Source organism: Motacilla alba, chromosome 8, assembly GCF_015832195.1.
Source record: "Motacilla alba alba isolate MOTALB_02 chromosome 8, Motacilla_alba_V1.0_pri, whole genome shotgun sequence".
NCBI classification, from domain to species: domain Eukaryota; kingdom Metazoa; phylum Chordata; class Aves; order Passeriformes; family Motacillidae; genus Motacilla; species Motacilla alba.
In genome coordinates, this window is record NC_052023.1 from 5,214,458 (window position 1) to 5,237,167 (window position 22,710).

The following is a 22,710-nucleotide window of genomic DNA, read 5'->3' on the forward strand; positions in this document are numbered from 1 at the left end:
GCTCAAACCTCATGGTAAGTCCCAAAACTCAGAAGCATGAAATAAAAATTAGTCTAGAGAGACAAAAAATCTCTTATTGTCACCAGCAAGTAGCAAGAGTCCGTGTTACCTTGTTGATCATTCTGCGCATCAGATAAATTATGGATGTGTTGGTGGTGGTGAGGAAATAAATAATAGAAAATAATAATCAGTTCAAAGTATTTCCATGATACATATTTGTAAATAGACCTAGCTGCAGGTTTGTGGACGCCTTTCTGAGGTTGGAGATGACCATTCTTCAGCCATGGTTTAACCCCAGCTGGCAGCTCAGCCCCACACAGCCTCTCACTCACTGCCCGCCAGCAGGAGGGGGAGAGATCCCAAGAGCAAAGTGAGAACCCTCCTGGGCTGAGATAAAGACAGCTTCACAGGTCAAGCCAAAGCACACAGACAAAGCAAAGCAAGGAATTCATTCCCCACTTCCCATGGGCAGACTCGTGTTCAGCAGGCCTCCCAGGAGTAGTGGTGACTTGGCAATTCAAACACCACCACTCTGAATGTCCCCTCTTCCTTCTCTTCCCCTGCCTGATATGCTGAGCGTGACACCAGAGTCTGGAATATCCCTTGGTCACTTGGGGTCAGCTCTGCCAGCTGTGCCCTCTCCCAACTCCTTGTGCACCTCCAGCCCGTGGGTGGGGTGGGCTGAGGAGCAGAAAAGGCCTTGTTCTGTGTAAGATCTGCACAGCAATAACTAAAACATTCCTGTGACAACAACTCTGTTTTCAGCACAAACCCAAATCATACTCCCATACCAGCTACCAGGAAGAAAATGAACTCTGTCCCAGCCAAAATTAACACACCATTGATGCACTAAAGAATTTGTCCAGAAGTGTCTCAAGAAGTTGCTTGGGAAATCTTTAGTGTTTTCCCTGTTTTTTTTTCAAGGTTTATCTACTTGCTGCATATTGGCCCTTCTCTTTTTGGTGTAATATGATGGGAGAGACACAAAACATTACTGGAAAGAAGAAAGGAGTTAACCTTGATCAAAGTTATTGAAATGTGGCTGTAGTAATTTTTTTTCCACTTCGGTTAAATTTGTCAACTTCTGGCTCATTCAGAATGGGTCCAAAAATCCCTCCAAAATTCTTCCAAATACATTGTGAGATTAATTTGGGAGTATGAAATGCAAGTTTACAAAGTCATTTGGTTCAGGGAAGCACTGAGTGACCACCCTTTACAAATTTTTTAGGTGTCATAAGTTAGTCTTCTATTTTTAATTTCTTAAATGTTCATTCTGACATGACTACAGCTATTCTAAAAATTAACGTTTTTCTGCAAAATCTTCACTGACATTACTTTGACCTAATTAATTTCTAATTCTTTAAATCTGTTACAGTATTTACATGAATCTTCTTCATCTACTTCACAGGTTTAACAAAAAAAACAACCTCATTACCCTGGTATTTATCTCAGCCCCATGTAACTGACATTTTGGGAGCCAAATCCTCTATTTCAGTTGAGAATGGGAAGGCAGAATGATTGGAAACAATTGACAGAGTATTTTTGCATTGTTGGGAAGCCTCAATATGCTGTAAAGTGTCTCCGAAGTGCCTGTGCCAGCACGTGTTCTCAGCCTGCCATGGCCCGGGGCTGGTGCACACAGAGCTGTGCTGACCTCCTGAAATAATTTCTCTTCTTGTTTAGGTTGCTGCTTTCTGCCTTCTCTTGTGGCACTTTTCTGTGGAGATACAGAAACTTAACTGACAGTGAATTGTCCTTTCCCTGTCATTTATGTGTGTTTCCACAAGATATTTGTGATTTAACTGGAACCAGATATTCCTGGATCCAGATATTCCACAGCAAGCTCAATGCTATTTTCTTTCTCCTGTCTGGTGAGTCCAAGAGCAGAGGATAATCCAGACTGGCATTTCAGCTGCTGCTGCCTCCAGGCAGCTCTTTGCTTAGGAGGGCACAGCACAGCTGAGTGCCAGCGCACCTGGAGCTGCTTTTCCTGGGACTTCCCCGTGCTCCAACTCCCTGACCCGAGTCCCAGGAAGATGCTGGTGTGCCCAGGCCCCTGAGCTGCTCAGCTGCTCAGCAGCCAGAGGCAGCCTCCCCTGCCTGGCTCCTGCCTGCCAGGCCTTGGTGCAGCTGCAGAAGTGTTCTGGCTCCACTGCAGCTGCCCTCGGTGCTGGGCTGAACCCATGCAGTACTGCAGGGTGTGGGCATGACCTAACCAATGCTGGGTGCAATTCAGCTGCCATTAACAGCTCTCTCTCCTCCTTCATTTTGATGGAAGGAATTTCTTGTATTTTTGTTTTCCTTGGAACAAAACTCCTTGAGAATTGAAATCTCAGAATACACTGGTTTGCAATCAATACAAAAGTGCTTATCTCTAGCCTTGCAGCAGTACCTATCTATATGTACTTGATGACTCAAGTGCTTTCCAAGAAAACAGCAGTAGCAGTTTGACCTCTAAGTAATGCTGCACTTCCATGTGTCCTATGAACTGGGCATCTTCATTCCTCTTGTTTAAAGATGTGGATTCTGGAGCATGCAAAAGCAGGGAGATAAGAATGTCACCCTGCTGGTTCAACCATTGATATTTTTCCTTGTCTCTTCAGCCCCATCTCAGCCGGATTTACATCTTCTGTGGAACTGATGAACAGAAGCGGGCATTGGTGAAAGGAACTGGGTTGTTACAGTAGAAAACCCTTTCCCTTCCTACTGGAGGTGTAAGAACTGCACCCTTTGCTTGCCTGAAGATCTGTATTTGGGCAAAGCCACTGCAAATAAATTCCAGTCTGAGCTTTGGTCTAAAGGGGGCTGAAATGCCCAATCTCTGGTGAAAGGTGGCCATGGGGCCAGCTGCTCTCATCATCCCAGGCTGCTTTTAGTAGCAGAACAGAAACCAAAAAACATCAGGATTTTGTTTTGTTTGTTTTTTGAGGTTTCCTGTGGTTCTTTGAGATGGATTCTATTTGAAGATGTATATTTCTTAGGAATCTGTGTAGCAAACAGTGACCTGTATTATTATTGAACCACAAAAGCTATCTACTGACAGTGGGACTATAACGCGAGTCCTACCATATTTCCAGATAGTTTGAGGGTAGGATAAGCATCAATGACACTTTAAGTAATCTTTTGCTTTTAAAAGGCTTGGATGTCCATAGGATTGAAGAGGGATTTAAACCTTTAATGAAAAAAGAAGGGAGTGGCAGAACCATTTACTCAAAATGGATCATATCATAAAGGGGAATTGAGCCAAGTGAGGATGTCAGGCCACTGAATGAGACGAAATAGTGGCATTAAATCCTTCTAGTTCTTATACTGAAAATAGAACTGACCTCTTGGTTCTTTATGTCAGAACCTGGGGTCCTGCTAGTGCTGCTGTATTAATTTTCTGGAATTAATAAGGGTCTTTTTCTGAGCATAGAGTGTCTTTCTTTTGAAGCCCTTCCTTGCTTGGGGGAGAAGGGCATTTATTTATGCTTATGAAGCCAGATTTTACCATTCACACTACATGATAAATCCCACTGAAATCAATTAAAGAATATACGTCATAAGTGACCATTTAGTATGAGGAAGGGTGACAAAATCTGGTCTGTAGATAAAGCACAGGAGGAGAAAAGTCTGTCTTCGTACTTTATTTTTATAAATCCTTAAGAAAACACAAGACAGATTGGTACAAACATGTTGCAGAAATGGAGGTGAGTAGGATTTCTTCCAAATACCCTGATAGCTGGGTTGTACCCTACAAGATTAAGCTGGTGATGAATACATAAACAAACTAATTAGCAGCATTTTCTGTGGGAGACTAATATCCTGCTGTACTAGCCCAAAGTACTGGGAACCAAAGAGAAAAGAGGCAGATGAAAAGATGGCAAAAAAAGGCCTTTAAAGGAAAAAAGACAAAAGGAAAAAGAAAATGAAAAGTTCTGCCTCTGAACAGATTCCAAATGGAAAATTGACATAGAGGATGCTGGTATTGTCTCCTACCTTCTGTTAGGGCTGTCTTATGGCTTGAACTGAGGAAATCAAAACTTTCTAGACTGGTGTAAAAGGAAAAGCATCTTGAATTCCTTGGCCTGATGCCCTGTTGAAGCATCAATTCATATGCCATATCAGAGTGGGCCTGGCTAACAAGTGCTTCTGTTGGAATCCTGAAAAGCTTCCAAGGATATCCAAGCACAGATTCCTGGCAAACAGGAGCTGCCTATGGAAACCCACAGGCAGTGTCCATCCCAAGAGCTGCACCAAGTGAAAATCCCACCTGCTCTACCTCTAAGTAGGGGGAGATCAGCAGGGAGCTGTGCAGCACTGAGACAGAATTCATGTAGCACCCTCCATTGTGGTTAGTGACAGCTAAAGACAGAGAAGGGAATGTGTCACTTCTCAGTGAATAGCTAAAGCCAGAAGAGCATAACTTGATTTATTTCTGATTAACATTTCTCAAAAATTACTGCTGTGACTATTGTACATCTTGACGACTTTTAAACAGAAGTGCAAAGCTGTAATTAAAATTATTATATTTAAAAGACTGGTTGGTCTTTTAAGGATATTTGAATGAAACTAGAGAATGTATGTGACATGCTAAGAAGAGAAAAAAGGAGAAAAGGAAAAGGAAGAAGAAAAAAGGAGGAAGAAGAAGACAAAGAAGAAGAAGAAGAAGAAGAAGAAGAAGAAGAAGAAGAAGAAGAAGAAGAAGAAGAAGACAAAGAAGAAGAAGAAGACCCTTTTGTTCAAACTATAGGTGGCTAAATGCAATGAACTCCTAGTAGTGCTCAGTTCTAATGAAAATGCCTTTCATGTCCAAAGGATCTTTCTTCCAAGAATTTTGAACTTTTTCAAATTATCAAGGGCAACCTTAAATCTTTGCAGCTTTCTCTGGTGCTACTTTTGCAGCCCTCTGTGTCTCCCATGCTGAAGCCACCCCTTGTTGCTCCCTGATGACTCCCTCGGGTTTTACTGATCAGGCCGTGGCAGAGAACAATTCCCTGGCTACATTCCTGTATGTGCCACTTGCAAACTTGAGGCTGCTTGTGGCCCCTGTGGCTGCACTGACAGATGACCAGCACGAGGAAGGTGGTTCTCAATGGAAAAGTGAGTTCTCCCCTGTGCTTGGGAAGTGATGGGGAGGAGAAGGAGGCATAAATTTCCAATTTACTGAATTGACAGATGTAGTCATTTGTAGTATGTCAGTTTTTCTGAGATGTCTTTCTACAAATTCATAAAAAATAGACTGCAGCAACTTTGTGCATGATTGATGATGGTGCATACTTGTGTTAAACCCTACAACTTCATGTGCTGAGCAGTTTTCCATATCACTTTTTGTAGGATAGATAAACATTATCTTGAAGTCTGCTTTATGTGTTTTACTGGCATTATTAATATGTTTTGTGTCCAGTTCAGTCCCATTAAAGTCGTATCTTCAAGTACATTTGCTGCTGATTATCTCATCAGGCAGAGATGTATATTTATAATCCCTGTTAAGAGCTTGCCAGTCATACAGTCTCATGCTTTTCCTCCTTCAGAACAACTTAATTTTTCAGTTTATCAGTAGCTGTGATGGTAGAAGCAGCGGGTGCTCTATTCTGAACTGCCTGCCTTTATATTATTACTCCTTAATATGTTATTTGGTAGTTCCATCTTTCTATCTCCTTTCCTTTGCTCACAGCATCACTGTAAATTTACAGCCTCCTGTATAATATCTATTACCTTTTGTACAAGTCTGGGAAAAACATGAACAACCCTTTTTGAAGCCCCATTCTGTCCTCTTCAGGAGAACATGCATGTAAAGCTTGTTATTCATACAGAAAACTAAGTCAGATTTTAAATATCTTTTAAATCTGTGTAGCTGGGTGAAAAGAAAGGACACTTTTTTATTTCATTAGGTATTTGTGTGATAGTCACATTGCTTTATCATCCTACTCCTTTATCTCTTCTACTAATAGTCATGTTTATTTTCTACAAAATTGTTCCTGGAACTTACATCCCTGGAGCCATAAATTGTGCTGAAATATGTTGAGATTGTGTACTTGTTAATGCAATTTCACTAAAGCCAAATGGGAAAACAATGGCTGAAAGTGACGAGGCTTTAATTCCATTGACTACTTTATCAGAACCATAAAATAATAGATAGCAATTAAATGGTGCAAGCAACTGATTAATGCCTTGTGAGGCTGCAAATGTAGTCTGCTCTCTTGCTGCTGTTTTCAGACAAAGGGCAGTGACAGTTACTCTATGCTTCATTGACTTGTGTGAAAAAACCAAAACTTGTACAGCCAGGCCACTTGCATGGTCATTTCACTGCTGACAACTCGACACAAACCCCTTTTGGGATCTAACAGAGATCAGTTCAGCAGCACAGTAATGACCTCATTTAGTGCCACAGAAACCATAAAGCATTAATGCCATAAAGCATCAGATTTTGCTCATTATTATGTTAGAAAAACATTATTAATAACACTTTATGCCTGTTAATAAGAATTCTAAGAGCAAGCTGTGATACTCAATGGTGGGTGGGTCAGCCATGCTCTTTTTAGTCTGTTTGGAAGAAAAGACAGGGACTCCCAAGTTCCACTTTCTTGAGCACAGGCACCAGTGAGGCAGTGCACACAGCTTCCCCTCACAGCTGTTCGTACACAGCTCAAACATTCCTGTCTGCCCAAGTCACTGCTTCCAGCTTCAGCCTTACATCATTTCAGAGAGCTGGGAAAGACACCCAGAGCTGAGCAGCATTGTCTTGTATCCACGCACAGCTCAACACTGCTGCAGGAAAGGTGACTCATCCAAGTTTCTGTAGGTGAAGTTCTCCTCCAGTTCCATAGTTGTTTTAATATCCTCTCAAGCACTGTGACAGGTGAGGTGAGTCTGATGCCAGGGATCTTAGCTGCCAGTGTGAGGGGCAGCTGTGTACTCACATGCCCTCAGGAGATGTTAGAGCTGCTATTGCTGCCTCTGGCTGTAGTTAACATCTGATGCCAGCTGGCACCAGAGAAATGGTGATCACAATCAGTTTTTCCAGCTCTTTGGGAAAACCACATATTCTTTTAGGCACAGTGGCTCTCCCCTCAATGTTTCTGGGTTGATTCCATCTTCAAAGGCACTAGAATATGTTGCTACTTCTGTGGAAAAGACTTTCTGGAGATTAACAGTGTCATGTCATTTTACTAATGAAACAAAGGCATTTCCAGCTCTCCTCTGTAATATAACCCAAGGAAATCTCAGAACCCTGGCTACTGATGTACTAAACTTTACCTGGCTTCCTGATACCAAACCAGGCTTTGTGTTTTAGAGCACACACATGCATGTGATATTCAGAGGTTTGAAGTCAGGTGCCCAGATACCCAGGAGTGAGTTGAATCATTAAGGATGACTTTTATGACAGAATGCAAATGTGGCTTGGTGTGTAAGGAGGACAGGAGCAGACTTTTCTCACTGGTCCCCAGTCACAGGAACAGAGATGAAGAACACAAATTGAAATGCTGGAAATTCCATATGAATGTCAGAACCTTTTACACTATGAGTTGGTTTAACACTGGAATAGGTTACCCAGGGAGGCTGTGGTGTCTCCATCCTTTGAGATTCTCAGAATCTGACTAGACACAGCCCAGGGCAACCTGTCCTAGCTGACTCTGCCCTGAACAAAGGGTAGGAATAGATACCTCCAGAGGTTCCTTCCTACCTCAATATTCTGTGATTCCTCAGAGACCAAATATTTGGTGCAGATTATATAATGGTGAGGAAATATTAAATATAAGTGTGGGAATAGGACAGGAGACAGACTCTTGAAAAGGTATAACAAAGACAATTTGTACACTTATTATCACAGCTGGTGTATGTTTGCTCCTGGAGAGAATGTAGAGCTTGCAATCACCTCTGAGAGGAAGGCCAGGATGTGAGCTAATACTCAAGTCAGTGCTTAATTAACCAAGGAAAAATATCAATAGAGGTGCATATGAATGTCACAGATAAAATGGAAATACAGTTTCTAATTTAATGCAGTAAAGTCTCTAGGCATGCCCACTCCATACAAATGAGATCTGGGCCAATATTAAATAGAAAGGGTGATAAAGTAGGGAAAGAAAATCTAATCTGGAACAGCTTGCTGCAGTATTATCAGAGATGTACTGATAGGGATCATCTGAGTTTCTGAACAACTGTACTTTCAGTTTCACAAATATTGTTTTTAATGAGTTAATTTGTCATTCAGACTTCTGTTTGTAAGTCAGAGTTCCACTTCGGTCCATGGATGGACCATTGTTTGTAACCTGAAGCCACTGGATTGGTAACACGAGCTGTCTTGTAGAAGAGGAGCATCTCTCAGAGCTGCAGCAAGGCTGGCCTGCACACCCTGCGAGGGAGGGTGCCCACACCCCACCTGGGGCCTGCAGGTCCAAAACAAAACAATTCCTCCCCTTTTCACTGCAAATCCTGTGCCCTCCATTCCAAGAGTGGTGCTGGCACATGGATCTGGTGATGCACATCCACTTTGTTATGTGAACATCTGGAAGTATTGTACCTGGAAGTAAAGAAAGGTGTCTGCTGTGCTCTGATGTTGGGAAATGCAGTGTGGCAGAGAGCTGAGGTGGTTATTGGTAAGAGATCCTGCTCCCTGTTGAATCATTCAAACCCAGCTAAATCTTGATGTGTGCAACAAGAGCCCTGTGATCTTGGATTGAAATAACTCCAGTAAATTGGGCTTTGCTGTTTCTGTAACAGGCCCTTATTTGGAGGTCAGATATGCTTCAGTGGCATGACTTTACACTGAATTTCCGAGATGTCAACACTGCAGTCTGAAAGGAAATGGCTCTAAAGTAATACCCGCAATGTTACGCTTCCCTTTTCAACTGCTGTCTGAGTAATCCATCCTGCTTTAGTTGTGTCCTTATTTTCCTGCTCTTGAGCTCTAAGCTTTGCATAGAAGCCACGATGCTTTCTGCACAGCATATCAAATGGGTTGTGTAGTCCATAGCAGCAGCATCTGTTTCAGTTCTTGATCCAAGCCTCCTTATTCACCCAACTTCATCCTTCACTGTGACTTCTGGGGACTTTTTTGACAACAAAATAGTAAATCCACCTTGATTTGATAAATCCCTCTGTAAACATGTGTTGTGTTCATGAATGCTACAGGGTAGCTCTGGAAACTGTACATCTTTTCCTTATAAATCAAAGACAGTGTGGGCAGGGATGGTGGATATTCTTCACAACCTCATGCACAGTGATCCGGACTTCCAAAATAATATTAATGCCAGGTGGGAGCCAAGCAGTTTCTATAGTTTGGGTGCTTTTCTTGTATCAGTGGGAACATCCAGTCTTGCCATACAAGGCCTTGTTATTATCAAACACTTTGTAAATTAACAACTCTACTTAAAACTAAACCCACTGATGGTAGTAACGATAATGGTCTAGGAAAAATCTATCAGGCAGGAATTCCAGAAGTATTGTTTCTCTCAAGTCTGTGGGTTGCATGGGTTCTACTCTTTCCCCAAATGCCTGCTGCTGACCACTGATGGAAGGAGGATATTGTGTGCAGATTCTTGCTTGGCCCAGTGCAGGAGCCATGTCCTTAAATCAGCTGCCTACTCAGGGTTGCTGGCTGTTTCAAGAGATATAAATTAATTGGAGCCAGCAGTTTAATTTTTAAATGCTCTGTTCTATGACTGAAACACAAATTCTCTGGTTTTGTTAATGACAGCTATATTCAGTCAAGTCAAAAAAGTAAAAAGAGTAGCAAAAGGAATACCCGTGCAGAGTGGAGGATGTGTGGGAAACACATCAATATTTTACAGCAAGAAAGCACCAATATTATAGGGGGAAAAGTGATTTTTCAGACCTGCTAGTAAGAAATACAATGTGTGAAAAATGAGGAAATACAGAGATGACTGAATCCATACAATTAGGAGAATGAGTAAGCATCACTGAGTGCCTCTGTCTTTCACACCATGTAATTGATTTTTAACTAATTCTATACCCAGAGAAACTAATTCTTGTGTGAAAAAAAAAAAATAGAGAAATCATTGGATCTAAACCAATAGGTCACCAAATACTGCCCCAGGAAGCCTATGCAGTAATATGGGTACAGATATGTTGGCCTGCACCAAGTTTTGAGTGCAGGTCTGGCTGTGCACTGCCTGCCCTGGAATCACTGCAGCGTGTAGCCAGCTCAGTCAGGACAGATCACACATCCTGGGAGAAGCATCAGCAGCAGGTAGGGATGCCCAGACCTGGATGTTGCTCTTTGTGCTGCAGTTCTTCAAGGCTCCTTTTCCCTGACTTCCCGAGTCTGCAGACGTGACCAAGTTCCTCCTGGCCGTGACGGGCTCTGTGCCCACTCCCGGGTCCTGCGTGCCTTCGGTCCAGGCAGAGCAGGCGTTGTTCTCTGAACACCCACTCTGCTCTCTCTAAAGAAGCAACACCAACCTGTATAATCAGGTGCCCTGCTGTGTGTTCCCTTTTTGTGCTTCATGCCAGCTCCCAGGCAGGAATATCGCATCACTGCACAGGAACATTTCCATTAATGTAAGTGTGATTTCCTGGTGCTCCAGATCCCTTTATCTTGTGCTCATATGCACAACTGCCTGTATCTGTGCACTGCAGAAGGATGCATCCAGAATTCATTTTCTTTCTCACGTAACATGAAAGGTATTTCTGAAAGAGTAGCTAGTGAAGTGATGAGAATCCTCCGGGCTTTGAAGTCTAAGCTTTGCTGGTGTGATTAGTTTAAATGGCTCATGCACCATTTAGGGAAGTGGTATTGATGGGTTTGGGTTTCTTCACCCCCCTCCTTCTGTTTTGAAATTTGATATCACCCAACAAGGGCTATTTGGAGCAAGCTCAAAGCTGCTGTTGTGTTTCCCAACAAGAGCCCTTCAATATATGTGCAAAGAGGAAATTATCTGGCATCTCTGAACTGTTCTTTTGGTTGCCAATGTGCTACTTGCAATTAATATGTTTGAGAAGATGGTGGTGGGTGAGTAATACAAACTCTCCACAAGCATAGGGCACTACTCAAAATACTTGTTTCTGACTCACAGAGTTCAATAAGAGCAGATCTGAGTTCTCTGTGCACCCAGCTGGACCTTTTCTGCAACAGTTATTCAGCCTCTCAGATAATCTCCCACAACGAGGATTTGTCCTGGTGTTTGTCGCCGAAGTCTCATCTCCCCCTCATTAAAATGAGCTCTCAGCCAGCATAACCCAGACACATCTGCCATTCATGCAGTCCAGACTTCCCTGTGGCTGGATACTAAGAGGAACTCTATAATGAAAAAACTCACTTATGCTGAAGGACAATTTGATTTACCAACATGCAAAAAAATCAATCCTAGAACTCATCCTAAGAAACCCCTTACATCGCTAAACCCTCTTTTACTCAACCATTCTGTATCTGCTGTCAGCCCTGGCTGGAGTGTTACTTCTGTGTGTTTGACTTTTCCCATGAAAGCCATCTGCAGGCTGACAGTCCAACATGCACATGGACTGGGCTCAGAAAGACTCCAGAGCATCTGCTGAAACTCCTGACTCTGCATGCAGAGAGCACGGTCTGCTCTAGCTGAGCACGATTCCATTGCAACCAAATTCACTGGGATACTTTACATCATGCTGGGCACTCATCCTCCCCTTCTTAGAGCCCAGCGATGGCAAAAGCAGCTGCTGAAGGAGGGTCTGAGGAGTAGCAGCTGGGCTATGGTTTCTGCTAATAAAGAATACACTGTGCATACATCCATTTAGAAAACCCGTGACAAAGGAGTGTTCAAATGACAAAGTTAAGGTCACAAAAGTTGAGCTTTCCTGTGTTTCCTGTACATTAATTCAGCTATTTTAGACACTTGAATGTTGTTAATCTGAAATTATGGGTTTCCACACTATATTTTTTTGCTTGGGATGTTTGCTTCACTTAAGAGCTGGCATAATGAAATGTGCTCCAGTAAGAAATCAAGAGTCTGTAGGGAATTAACACAAAGCTTTTCCTGCTCAGAAAGTGAAAGGCACATAACCAGTGATGCAATGATCTGCAGAAGGCAAAATGATGGGTTTGTGATGGCTTTTTCTTGTAGCAAGTGAATAGCAGAGAAATGGGTTTTATCTCTAAATGCACCAGAGATCTCTTGATTCTCTGCATCCTACTCACATCAAATGAAACTTTTCAAGGCTGTTTTCTACTTGTGGGCTTTTCTGGTTTTGTGCTACACAGCTAAGATCCCAGGGTTGTAAACTGTGTAATTGTTGAGCAATCACAGTTCCAGCTGAGGCCACTGCGATCCTAATCTTGAATATCTGAAGTACTGTATAGTAGTCTGAAAATTCAGGTTTTAAACAGCTTGTGTTAGGTACCCAAGTTTAGCTGATACTTCTTACTCAGTTCATGTTCCATAAAAATGGCAAAAACTGTAACCTTAACACCCCTGAAAGTTTATAAAAATGAATGCATTGATGTCTGAAGCATTCACACTGTTCTGATAAGCACTGCAGAAAAGCCTATGAAGAAATGAATAATTCTGTTTTCAAAGCAGAATCTGAATAGCGTGCAATAAATAATGCCTGGTGAGAGTGAATAATGAAGGGAAAATAAACTATTGAAAGCTACACATTAGTTGAACATTGTTCATTCTGCACACTGAATGAGGCAAGGGCCTTATGGAAACCAGCATATGTGACAGTGTCATTTACAGTGCTATCGTGGTGCCTGTGCACCAAGCACATGAATTACTGTTTCACAGGCAACCACACCATTTTGTGTGCTTGATTAGCAGCCTTTAGAATGTAAGCATAGCACAGTTTTTGTGTGTAGTAAATAAGTTCCATGGTTTTTAACTCATTTGAAGTCCCTATTTCAAGATCTGAAGACTCTGAAGCCTTTTCAGTTAAATGGTTCTAGGGTTATTCTGTTCTTTTATGGGGGGGAACAATTCATTCTCCCTGCTTTAGCTCTCTGAAATATGTGGACTATTTTGTTTGAAACTCAGAAAGAAAATAAAGAGTGAGCCTGGTGCAGGTATTTCACATGATGAATTTTATTTATATTGTGAGAACAGAATTCCATCATGGAAATTGGTGGGCAGGGTTGTGAACTTCAGTGTTTCCTGTTGTACCACTGGTATTTAGGAACATGGTGGTGGCTCAGGCACCAGCAGTGACTGGAGATGCCAGACTGCTCAGAGCCACCAGGCTTGTTTATATGTGTGTCCTATGCTGCTGTTACTCACAGAAGGAAAAATATGTAATTATCCCCCTTCAAGGCTAGAGCAGCACTCGGGTTGCCCTCCAGGTACTGAGGAGGAATTCCCTGGTTTCATAAGTGGGTTTGGTAAAGAAATACTGGACAATAGCAATAGGATTTGAAGGATCTACATGTGAGACAGCAACGCCGTGTTTTGAGATCTGGGCGGGATGGCAGTGAATCATGAGAGGTGTTCAGGTTGCTCACAGTCTTTGTGAGGATGGATTTACATTAAGTTTGCTCCTGCCTAGATAAATATTAGTGCTGAGGACGCAGAAAGGTGCCAGAAGATGATGGCCAGTCTAATTTCTCACTTGGTAGGAGACAGAGAATTTGGGATTTGACAAAAGCCATGAACAGCTTCAGGGTCATTAAGCAATAAGCTCCTATTGCCTACAGCAGTATCTAAAGAAAGGCTACCATTCCTCTTAAATTTTGCTTTTCAGCCCTTTTTAGGGGTAATCGTTACTTTTTATCCACTGACAAGTTCCCATTCTTCTGTGCAGGAATCAATCACATCAGACTGTCTTATTTCACAATAAATTCTGAAGTTCATATTTACATCTGAATCCTTGTGCACTTGGTTAAAAAAAACCAGCCCAAACCACTATGTTGTACCATGTCAATTGTTTACTCTTCCATTTAATCATAGGAACACTCTCCTGCCCTTTCAGCTTCCTTTGGAAATGGATGGATTCCCAGAGATGTCTAGAGCAAATCAAGGGACTTTAACTTAACATGAAACAATGGCAATTTAAAATTTTTATAAGGGATGATACTACATTTCTGCATTTTTAATAAGGAAACTGACAAAAGACTCACTTAAGATACCTAGAAAGACAAACTTCTACAGCAGGACTGTAACTCTTTCAAATGTTAATGGTAAAGATACCAGGACAGTATGTCCTAAAAAAAGTCATTAAATACTCACTAGTGTTGCTGCATAAAAGTCAAAAGATTACTTTTGATTTGCAGACTCATTACACAATGCTTTCAGGTTTTTAAGATTGATTTGGAAATAATTTTAATATTTTGAAATGCTGATGTAATAAAATCACCCCTCACTACAGGTAAAACCAGAAAGAACTTAACTTTACTGACTTTCTGTTTGTTCAGGCAATTAGCCTTTGAATTTATATTACCAGATTTTTTTTTAATGTGCTTCAGAAAGATAAGCAACCTTAGGCTACTAAACTCTTAAGATTATGTACAAGAGAAGATAGATGCCATTGGTTCAAATTTCATTTGCTAGTCTAAGTTATGTGTTAGGACCAGCAGGTCATAACACAGGCATATAAGACACAGTAATATTTGAGTTTAAAAAAAATTTGGACTATCTAGTTTTACAGATTATCCTCTTTAAGAAGACCTATGTTTATCCATAAAACATTTATATTGTGAGGACCACTGCAAGAAATATGAGAGTCACTCTCTCCCAAGGTTAGGTTTATGCTCTTTGGCTATTCTGGGGGGAGTTGAATTGTGAAATGAGATCTATCACCATCCGTGCATCAGATCTGCTGGGCTGAATGGGAAGAAGCTGAGCTCAGCTGATGGAGAATAGGGCTTCTCATAGGTTTGGTGCAGTGCCCTGTTATTTGCACACTCAGTTGTTGCCAGGCAGTGCCATGGCCCATGAGCCAACTCTGTCACCTCTGCAGTGGATCATGGAGCCACCCAAGCATCTGCATCCCGCACGTGTGGCACAGATGGGGACAGAGGGGTCACAGGGCAGGGCTCCCTGAGGACCCCGCACACACCGCGCTGTGGGGAGTGTGCGACAGGAGATTCCTGCACTGCCCTCAGCTTGGGGGTAACAGCTACAAGGGTGTTGATTGTCTTTCATGGGACTGTTCAGCCCTGCCTCATTTTTCTTCCCTCTCTCCTGCATAAATTTTCCTGGCCTGGCAAATTTTTGAGAGGCCAATAATGCTGTCAGACCCTAGATGAACATGAATAATAGCCTGTTTGCACAGCTGATAACTGAGCTGTAAAAACGAATCTGCTCCCAGATGAAACTTGACATGCAAAATTTAAGCTTGGGGAGCAATTCTTTGTATGTATCCTGGAAAAAAAATAATTACTTGGACTTCTTAATTTTTATTCATCCCTAAAATAAAAAACCCTACAGGAGGGTCAGCAGAGAAAGCTCCTGTGTTTTGACATAGAACTTGGAATTAGCTTTAAACATAAAATACAGCAAATGTTTAATCTGCAATAAAGTTGAATCTGCTCATTTTGCAGAAGAACAATGACTGAGGGTCGAAGCCTTGGGTTCTGCAGTTGCCAGATGGGATCAATTCCAAAAGGGAATTTGGATGGTAATCAGTGTCCGCTGGGATCCATGCCCACCGCTCCAAGCCCGCGTGCCACAAAGGAGAGATTAGGGGCAGAATGAGAATATGCAAGGCTGGCACGAATCAAAGGGACTCCCTGTAAAACCTATTACATCTGTGCTCTAAAAAATGTATAGAGAAACTGACAGTCAGGAAAATGCAGTTTTGATTGTGCTTTGATGGCTGGGAAGCTAAAATTGTGTGGGTGGGTGGCTAAGTGTAACTCCATGTCCATGCCAGCTTTATTTGACTGGGAGAGCCGGAGTCAGGCCAATTTTCATTGTCCTTTCAAGACTTTCAGAGCAGCAGGATAAATAAAGGAATGAAATCGGGAAATGAATTTATAGACTTTGGGTGTCAAATGATTTATAAAAGGCCCAAACCTTGGTGTTTTGTTCTATTGATTTTGTTTTGGCAAGGCAAAGATAAGATTGTGAACCTGTACAAAGGGATGTGGTCTTTACTTCCCTCTGTGCCTTTGTGGTGGCTGGGTAATTTGCTGAATAGAAGTTTCACTTTTGGGCTGAAAGCAGGTGTTACTCTACACTGAATTATGAGATACAGAACACTATGCCACGTTTTTGGGGCCCACATGGTTGGTTAGTATTAAATCAAAACAGATCCCAAACGTTTGGGTAGGAATATCTGAATTTCTCCAGTGCTTGCTTTGTGATGGTAAGAGAAATTGTCTACTTCCCAAATCAAGTTTCAAGTAAACTACACCAACTTCTCGTGGTGTTTGGGAGCCCCTGTTAGTCCTTGAGACCTGTGCCCTCAGCAGGTGAGTTTGCCTATGATTTGAGTCCTACTCCTCTAAATCAGTTTCCTTAACCCAATCTGGCCACAGGATTTATAATTTCCAGGGGAAAGGAACTTGCAGCTGTGCAGGGCTGTGACATTGGCTGCAGCCCTCCAGAGCTCTCCTCCAGTGCTTTGTGTTGGCCTGGTGTTGCTCTCCTGGGCATTGTGGGCTCCTGTGCAAGTACCAAAACCAGCTTTTCATGACCAGTGGGGAACAAGTATCCAGTAGTCCTACTGCTGTCACAGCTTGCAACAGAGAAGTAACTTTAAAAAAAAAAAAATAGGAGTTCTGAGATTAGTTTGGACATGTTTAAGCTTTTTAAAGTGGAAGTTAAAGGTGGTAGAGGTTTTTTGGAGACAATAGTCTAGCTCGGCTGGTCAGAGCAGGGTGCTGATATCTCTGTATGGGCCATTCGCTTCAGAGCTGGACTCAATGATCCTTGTGAGTCCCTTCCAGCTCAGGATGTTCTGTGATATGAGCAGGAGTCTCATGAGGAAAAATCACAGAGTTTGAAGAGCTGTGGAAAGTGCTTGTGGAAGTTCAAACTGCGAGTCTGACAGGAGCTGAGCAGACACACCAATGCATCGCTACTGGGCCTCACCACAGCCACACAGAAGGCAAGGCTGGAGCCCAAGATGGCAGCAAATCCAGGCCCAGCTGCATTGGTAGATTAGTTTAAACTCCAAGTTTGTGTATGCTTGTAGCCTCTCTATCTTGATCCATCTGGTTAGAAGTTAACATCTGTGGATCTGAGAGAAGCCTGTGCCTTTGGTGAGAGAATTGGGGATGGGGCAACATTTTGAAGGGTGTACTGGAAAGGGTAACCGGAGAGCTGCTGTATGCTTCTAGAAATTAATCTCTAGGACATGTTATTCTGAAGAGCATCTATCACTAGATGCTTTATGTGATATGACAAAATGCCGCAGGGACCGATCCATCAACTGCTGTTGTTTCAGCTTGGTGTAACAGGCAGGCAATCTGAAAAGACATGTTTTCTGAAACTTTGTTGAAAAGAGCTGTGGCTCTGGGAGTGCTGGAGTTACGTCTGTAACTACACATGGCCTGAGCTCTGTCCTGACATTTGTGAGAAAAGGATTCTGAGCTTCAATGAAACAAGTTTTTCACAACTCAGTTGTGAACTCTTCTCAAACATATGGGACTAAGGCTGCATTGCATGATTCCAGTGTCTCTGGAGCTATACATAGAGACTGCCAGAAGAATATAGCATTGACTAAGCAAATCCCCATGGAAAGTGAGGACATATTTGAAACTGGGCCCATATTTGCAAGATGATAATTGGATTATTTTTCTATCCTGAAAATAGATCTTCTGGGTGTTTCCCTTTTCTTCCCCTTCTCCTTTCCTCTTTTTGGGGGGATTTTAAAAGCTAATTTGATTTTTATCCACTCTGAAAAACAAATAATTTCCCCCTAACGAAGATAATATCTTTTGGTAATGCTCAAATCTCCATTCATTCTCTCATCATTCAAGAATTGAAAGTGATAAGTTGGCAAAATTTAATGGGATAGCTTAAAAAGATTTTTAAATACAAGTTCGTGAATTGAAAGAGAAAGCAAGAAAAAAACTGATTCCAAATCCAACTTTGAAAAATTTGCTTTTAATGAGTTTTCACTTTAAAAAGGGAAACAAGTATGGGGTTCATATTCCTTCATAAAGAAAGACATCCTTGTCAAGCAGCTATGAGAATTCACAAATTGGATGACAGACTGTGCCCGCTGCTTTAGCACGGAGGCAATAGATCCAGCACGAGCTTGAAAGCAAGATGGCTTTTAAAGTGTTCTGCTGTCATACAGAATCCATACCAAAATAATGAGACACATTCCACACAGACATCATCCTAAATTCCCATTTGGGTATTATTTTCTCATTGATGTTGTAATTAATGCTAAAATAATTTGTCTGTGAGCCTTCAAGATGCTTAGAGCTTTCCAGAGGGCTGCTGGGAGCTGAGGGAATTTGGCACCTCACAGAACCAGACCTTGTCTCCTCTTCTGCCATTCACACACAAAGCACCACTTTGCAGCACTGGAGCCTGAACATATAAGGTGTGGGAGAAAAACAGCGAGCATCTACCTAGCAGGATTTTTTAAACAGGAGAAAAATCTAATCCAGTCTTCGTACTGCTCCTAGTTTTTCTCGGTTTGTGCCTAAGCCCTTTGGGAGCCACAGAGCAAACAGCAGCCTGTGGTACTAATCTGCTGCTTTGCAGCACTGGTATATGGTCACTGTGGGAGCTACACGAGACACTGTCAACTTCAGTTTTGCTCCAATTCATGACTCCTTTGTTAGTAGTAATAGGATGAACAGTTTGAAGTGAGACCTCTTGAAAAAATCCCACTGTACTTGTTACGAACTGTGGCCTCAAGTCTGCATTTTTGTCAGCTTTCACAGTGATTAGTCACTGTACAACAGCAAAGAGCTGAGCAGTCTATAGCAGTGCTCCTCTGGCATGCAAAAGGTCTTGCCAGACACCTAATCCTCACTTCTTTTTTTTTTTTTCCCCTCCTTGGTACCTTCATTCTTATACTCATTAAAATTAATGGGAAAGGCCCCTATAGAGGTGGTAGGTTTGGTTGCACTCAGGGATCCATTGTCTAGGGATACTGCTGTGGCAGGGTGCTCAACCTTGGGATGGGAAAGAAGGGCAGTTCTGTGTTAACTCCTCACTAGCTGAATAGAAATGTTACCAACGGACTTGAAAGCATCTCTTGCTTTCCCCATACTCCCTTGAAAGAATTGCTATAGAGAGGCAGGAATGAGAGCATGAGGTGGAAGGAGATGGATTTGATGCCATACTGGAAAAGGGGTGTGATGGGGCAGGGCTCTCCAGGCACCTGTGTTCCCAGGGAACTCTTCCCAGCTGCTGGGTAGTGCTGCAGGCTGCTGGGTGATGCTGCAGCTGGTTTGCTGAGGAAAACCAGGAGCTGATACTTAAAGTGGACTAACCTGGGTTGCAGGGTTGCAGTGACATGTAAAATTTAAGGGAATGGTTGTAATTCGGAATTGCTCTGAAGACAATAATCCATGAGTGTGAGGTAGGGACCGTCACCTGTTTGTGTGTAAAGGTGGTTATTGTCTGTTTTACATTTCAGTGGAAGCTTTGGTCACCAAATGCTGCAGTCTCATACCTGGACAAGAAGTGCCCCTGAGATTTAATTTGGCCAGCAGTGTGGCAGGGCTGTATCATACTGCTACATATGCTTGATTAAAGGAGCAGTGGGTTTTGGGACAAAGAATAATTATGGCTGTGGAAGTGAGAGATTCTGGCTTGCAGGAAAGACAATTCTTGGATAACAAACTGATGGGGTTTGTAGTTCGATTTAAACCTGATTGTGTCCTCCTTTCTTTACTAGGCCACCAGCTAACTAAAAATAAGGATATCATTAGAAGACCTGGTGCATGCTAAGGTGGTTAAAATGACTTTTTAGACACGAAACAAGCAAAAGAAAAGTCTGAAAAGGGAAGGTGCATCCAACAGGGAAAGAAGTACAGAGCATGGATTTAAGTAAGAAATATGAAAAACAAACCAGCAAACAGCTGACTTAGGGGATTGGAGTCCTCTGTAAAGAAGTTGAAGTTAAAAGGGAATAAAATTAAGCCAAGAAACAAAGGAGATTACAGAAGACATTGAACAAAGCATTTTTAAACAATGAAAGTTCCAAAAATAAAAGCATAGAAAAAGGAGATCAAAGAGACACCATTTAGTCAGATACAAATAAAAATATGAATAGGAAAAAAATAAGGAAAAACCACCAAACTAAAGAATTAAGAGCCCTAACTTGCTTTCACATAAGCAAAAAGGGATTTGTGCAAATGAAAAGTAAAGTCACCTGTCATTAAAGTGCCCTTGCAAACAGACAGATGAGAATGGCCACAGGGCTGGAGGGTAAAATGTTAATGACCATTTGTGCTACAGTGAATGTGGCTAAATGCATGAGTTAAGGAAAATTCCTACAGCCACCTGGACAGGAGTAGAGGAATTTAATGAAATTAGATTGGGAAAATTGAAAATCAGTCTAGGGAAACTATGAAAAGAGGAAAAGTAGAAGAAACTTTTCTGTGCAGTTTAAAATGGGCTGATTTTTAAGAAATTCACCAAAAGCAAAAGACTAAAGCATCTTAACAGATAAATACCGTAAGTAAAACATTTTAAAGCAGATTATTAAACAACATACAAATAAAAGGTTTGTGAATCCCAAAAGTAGGAAGGAAGGCTGTGAAAACTGTAGGCTACTTTGAACACAGCAGGTAAAAAACCAGGAGCAGTGTGAGAACCTGAAGGACAAGTCTTGATCAGAAACGAACCTGTATTTATGCTCTGCTGGGCTTGTGGTTTGTTTTGTGCCTCAATGCAAGCAGCAGAAAATAAATTTTAGTTTTAAATGTAATATACAATACCACACATAGCTGAAAACTCACAGTGGTTTTGGCAAGAAAATTTTACTTTAAAATGTAAATAGTATTGTGGGCACTAACACATCAATTGTCAGTTTAAGGGATGTGGTCAGTAGTGCATTGGTTCAGCTAACTTGAGTTAAAAGGTTTAATTTAAATATCTTTTTGCAAAACATATTACATTAGCATATCTAAAAGCTGTGACGGGATTGAAGGATTGTCTAGTTGAAAGACAAGACTGAAAAAGTCGGCCAATGGACTGGGCATATTTTCAAAGGTTATTATACAAATATAGGAGAACAGGTTTTTAAATGTCCATTTGAAAGAAAAAAGAAATACACTGTAGAAAGACATTAAATTTCTTGGGGGAAAAGGGAGATGAGGTGGCAGTAGCACAAATATCTCAGCAACTTGGTCCCTATGGCTTGAAGAGTTTCCCAGTTTTCCTGTTGTTTTTCTTCCCTCACAGTCTGTCATTATACTTTTTTTACATTGAGCAAAGATTTTATTGATAAATTAATCAAGCACCCGTCATTGTTCCATTCCTGAGAGCTCTCTTCACTGGGGGCTGCTCTCCAGCAGTGGCCACAGGGCAGGGGAGGTGCTCAGCTTCTCGACATTCCTGACTGTGAGTAAAAAAGCAGGGACTGTGCCCTAACTTGGCACCATCACACCCAGGCTCCCAGTGTTAAATCAGGTGAAATCTGGTGCCTTTCTTTAAGTCAGGGTGGATGGCATTGGGTCACCTCATCTTGCACAGCGACTCCGAGGCCTCTTGGCTGCCATGTGGACACTGAAATGCTCCTGGGCTTTGCACACTCACTGCACACCAGGTGTCAATACAGGGAGCACATTGCTCAAGATGGACTCCTGCTCTGAACCTGTGTAGTGGTGTTCTGCAAAACAAGAAGTAAATACAGTGGGCAAAAGCTGGGAACGGCAGAGGAACTTCCACCAAAATAAGTTTGGGGCATCATTTTTCACATGAGTCTGAATGATTCAGTTCCCATCTGTGACTGGGAGGGTGCACATCTGCACACCCGGGGCAGTAAAGAACCTGGTGTATGAATACAAGCCTGCAGACAATCCAGGGTGCAGGGGGTCAGGTATTCATCCTGACACTGAAGAGACTTCTCTGATTATAAGCTGCAGTTAGCATGAGAAATATATGGATCCAAGGGACCAATCACTGAAACATGTAAATATGGAAACAAGGCGTGGGTTCTGTGTTAAGGAAAAAAATGAGCTCTAATTTGTAAAATAGATGAAAGGAATGGTACGGATGACAAACAACGGAGAGCTGGCTGATGGAGCTCTTTATAAAGAACCTTTCACTGTTTTGATGTACCCCTTGCTCTGTTAGTGGGTGTCTGATCTCTGATTTGTTGTTTAATGTGCAGTGGTGTGTGACCAACTAGAAGCAATAAACCACAAAGGTAAATTAAAAGGTAAATTAACAGTCTTAACTACTGGAACATGATGGATGAAATTATATTTCATTTCTCTTTCATACCAAATGGCTTCCTTTGCCCAATCTACTTCTCCCATAGCACCTCCAGTTTCCCTCTTGCCTCTGCAATTCCTCAGAGACAAATATGTCCACAAGATGGTACTAGGCTACCAGTAGCCCCTACAATGGTTGGTCAGTGAAGGCTCTTGAAATGCTGCTGCTCGGTGTCACCAGAGAAGTTCACTCAAAAAAATCTCATTAGTGTTGTTCCCTATGAGAGGCATTCAGGCCAAAACACCTGTTTGTTGTCTTTTTAAATGAAACAAAATTCCATCAGGAATCAGAGCAGATCATTGCTGGGACTGGTGCTCGGCACACTCACACCTGTTTTGTACCAGATAGCTTCATTATTGCCTTTGGAACCACTTCCAATTTAAACTAATAAACTAACTTACAAAAGAGAAGAATGAGGCCATGAATTACAGTAGCTTTATAAGTCTGT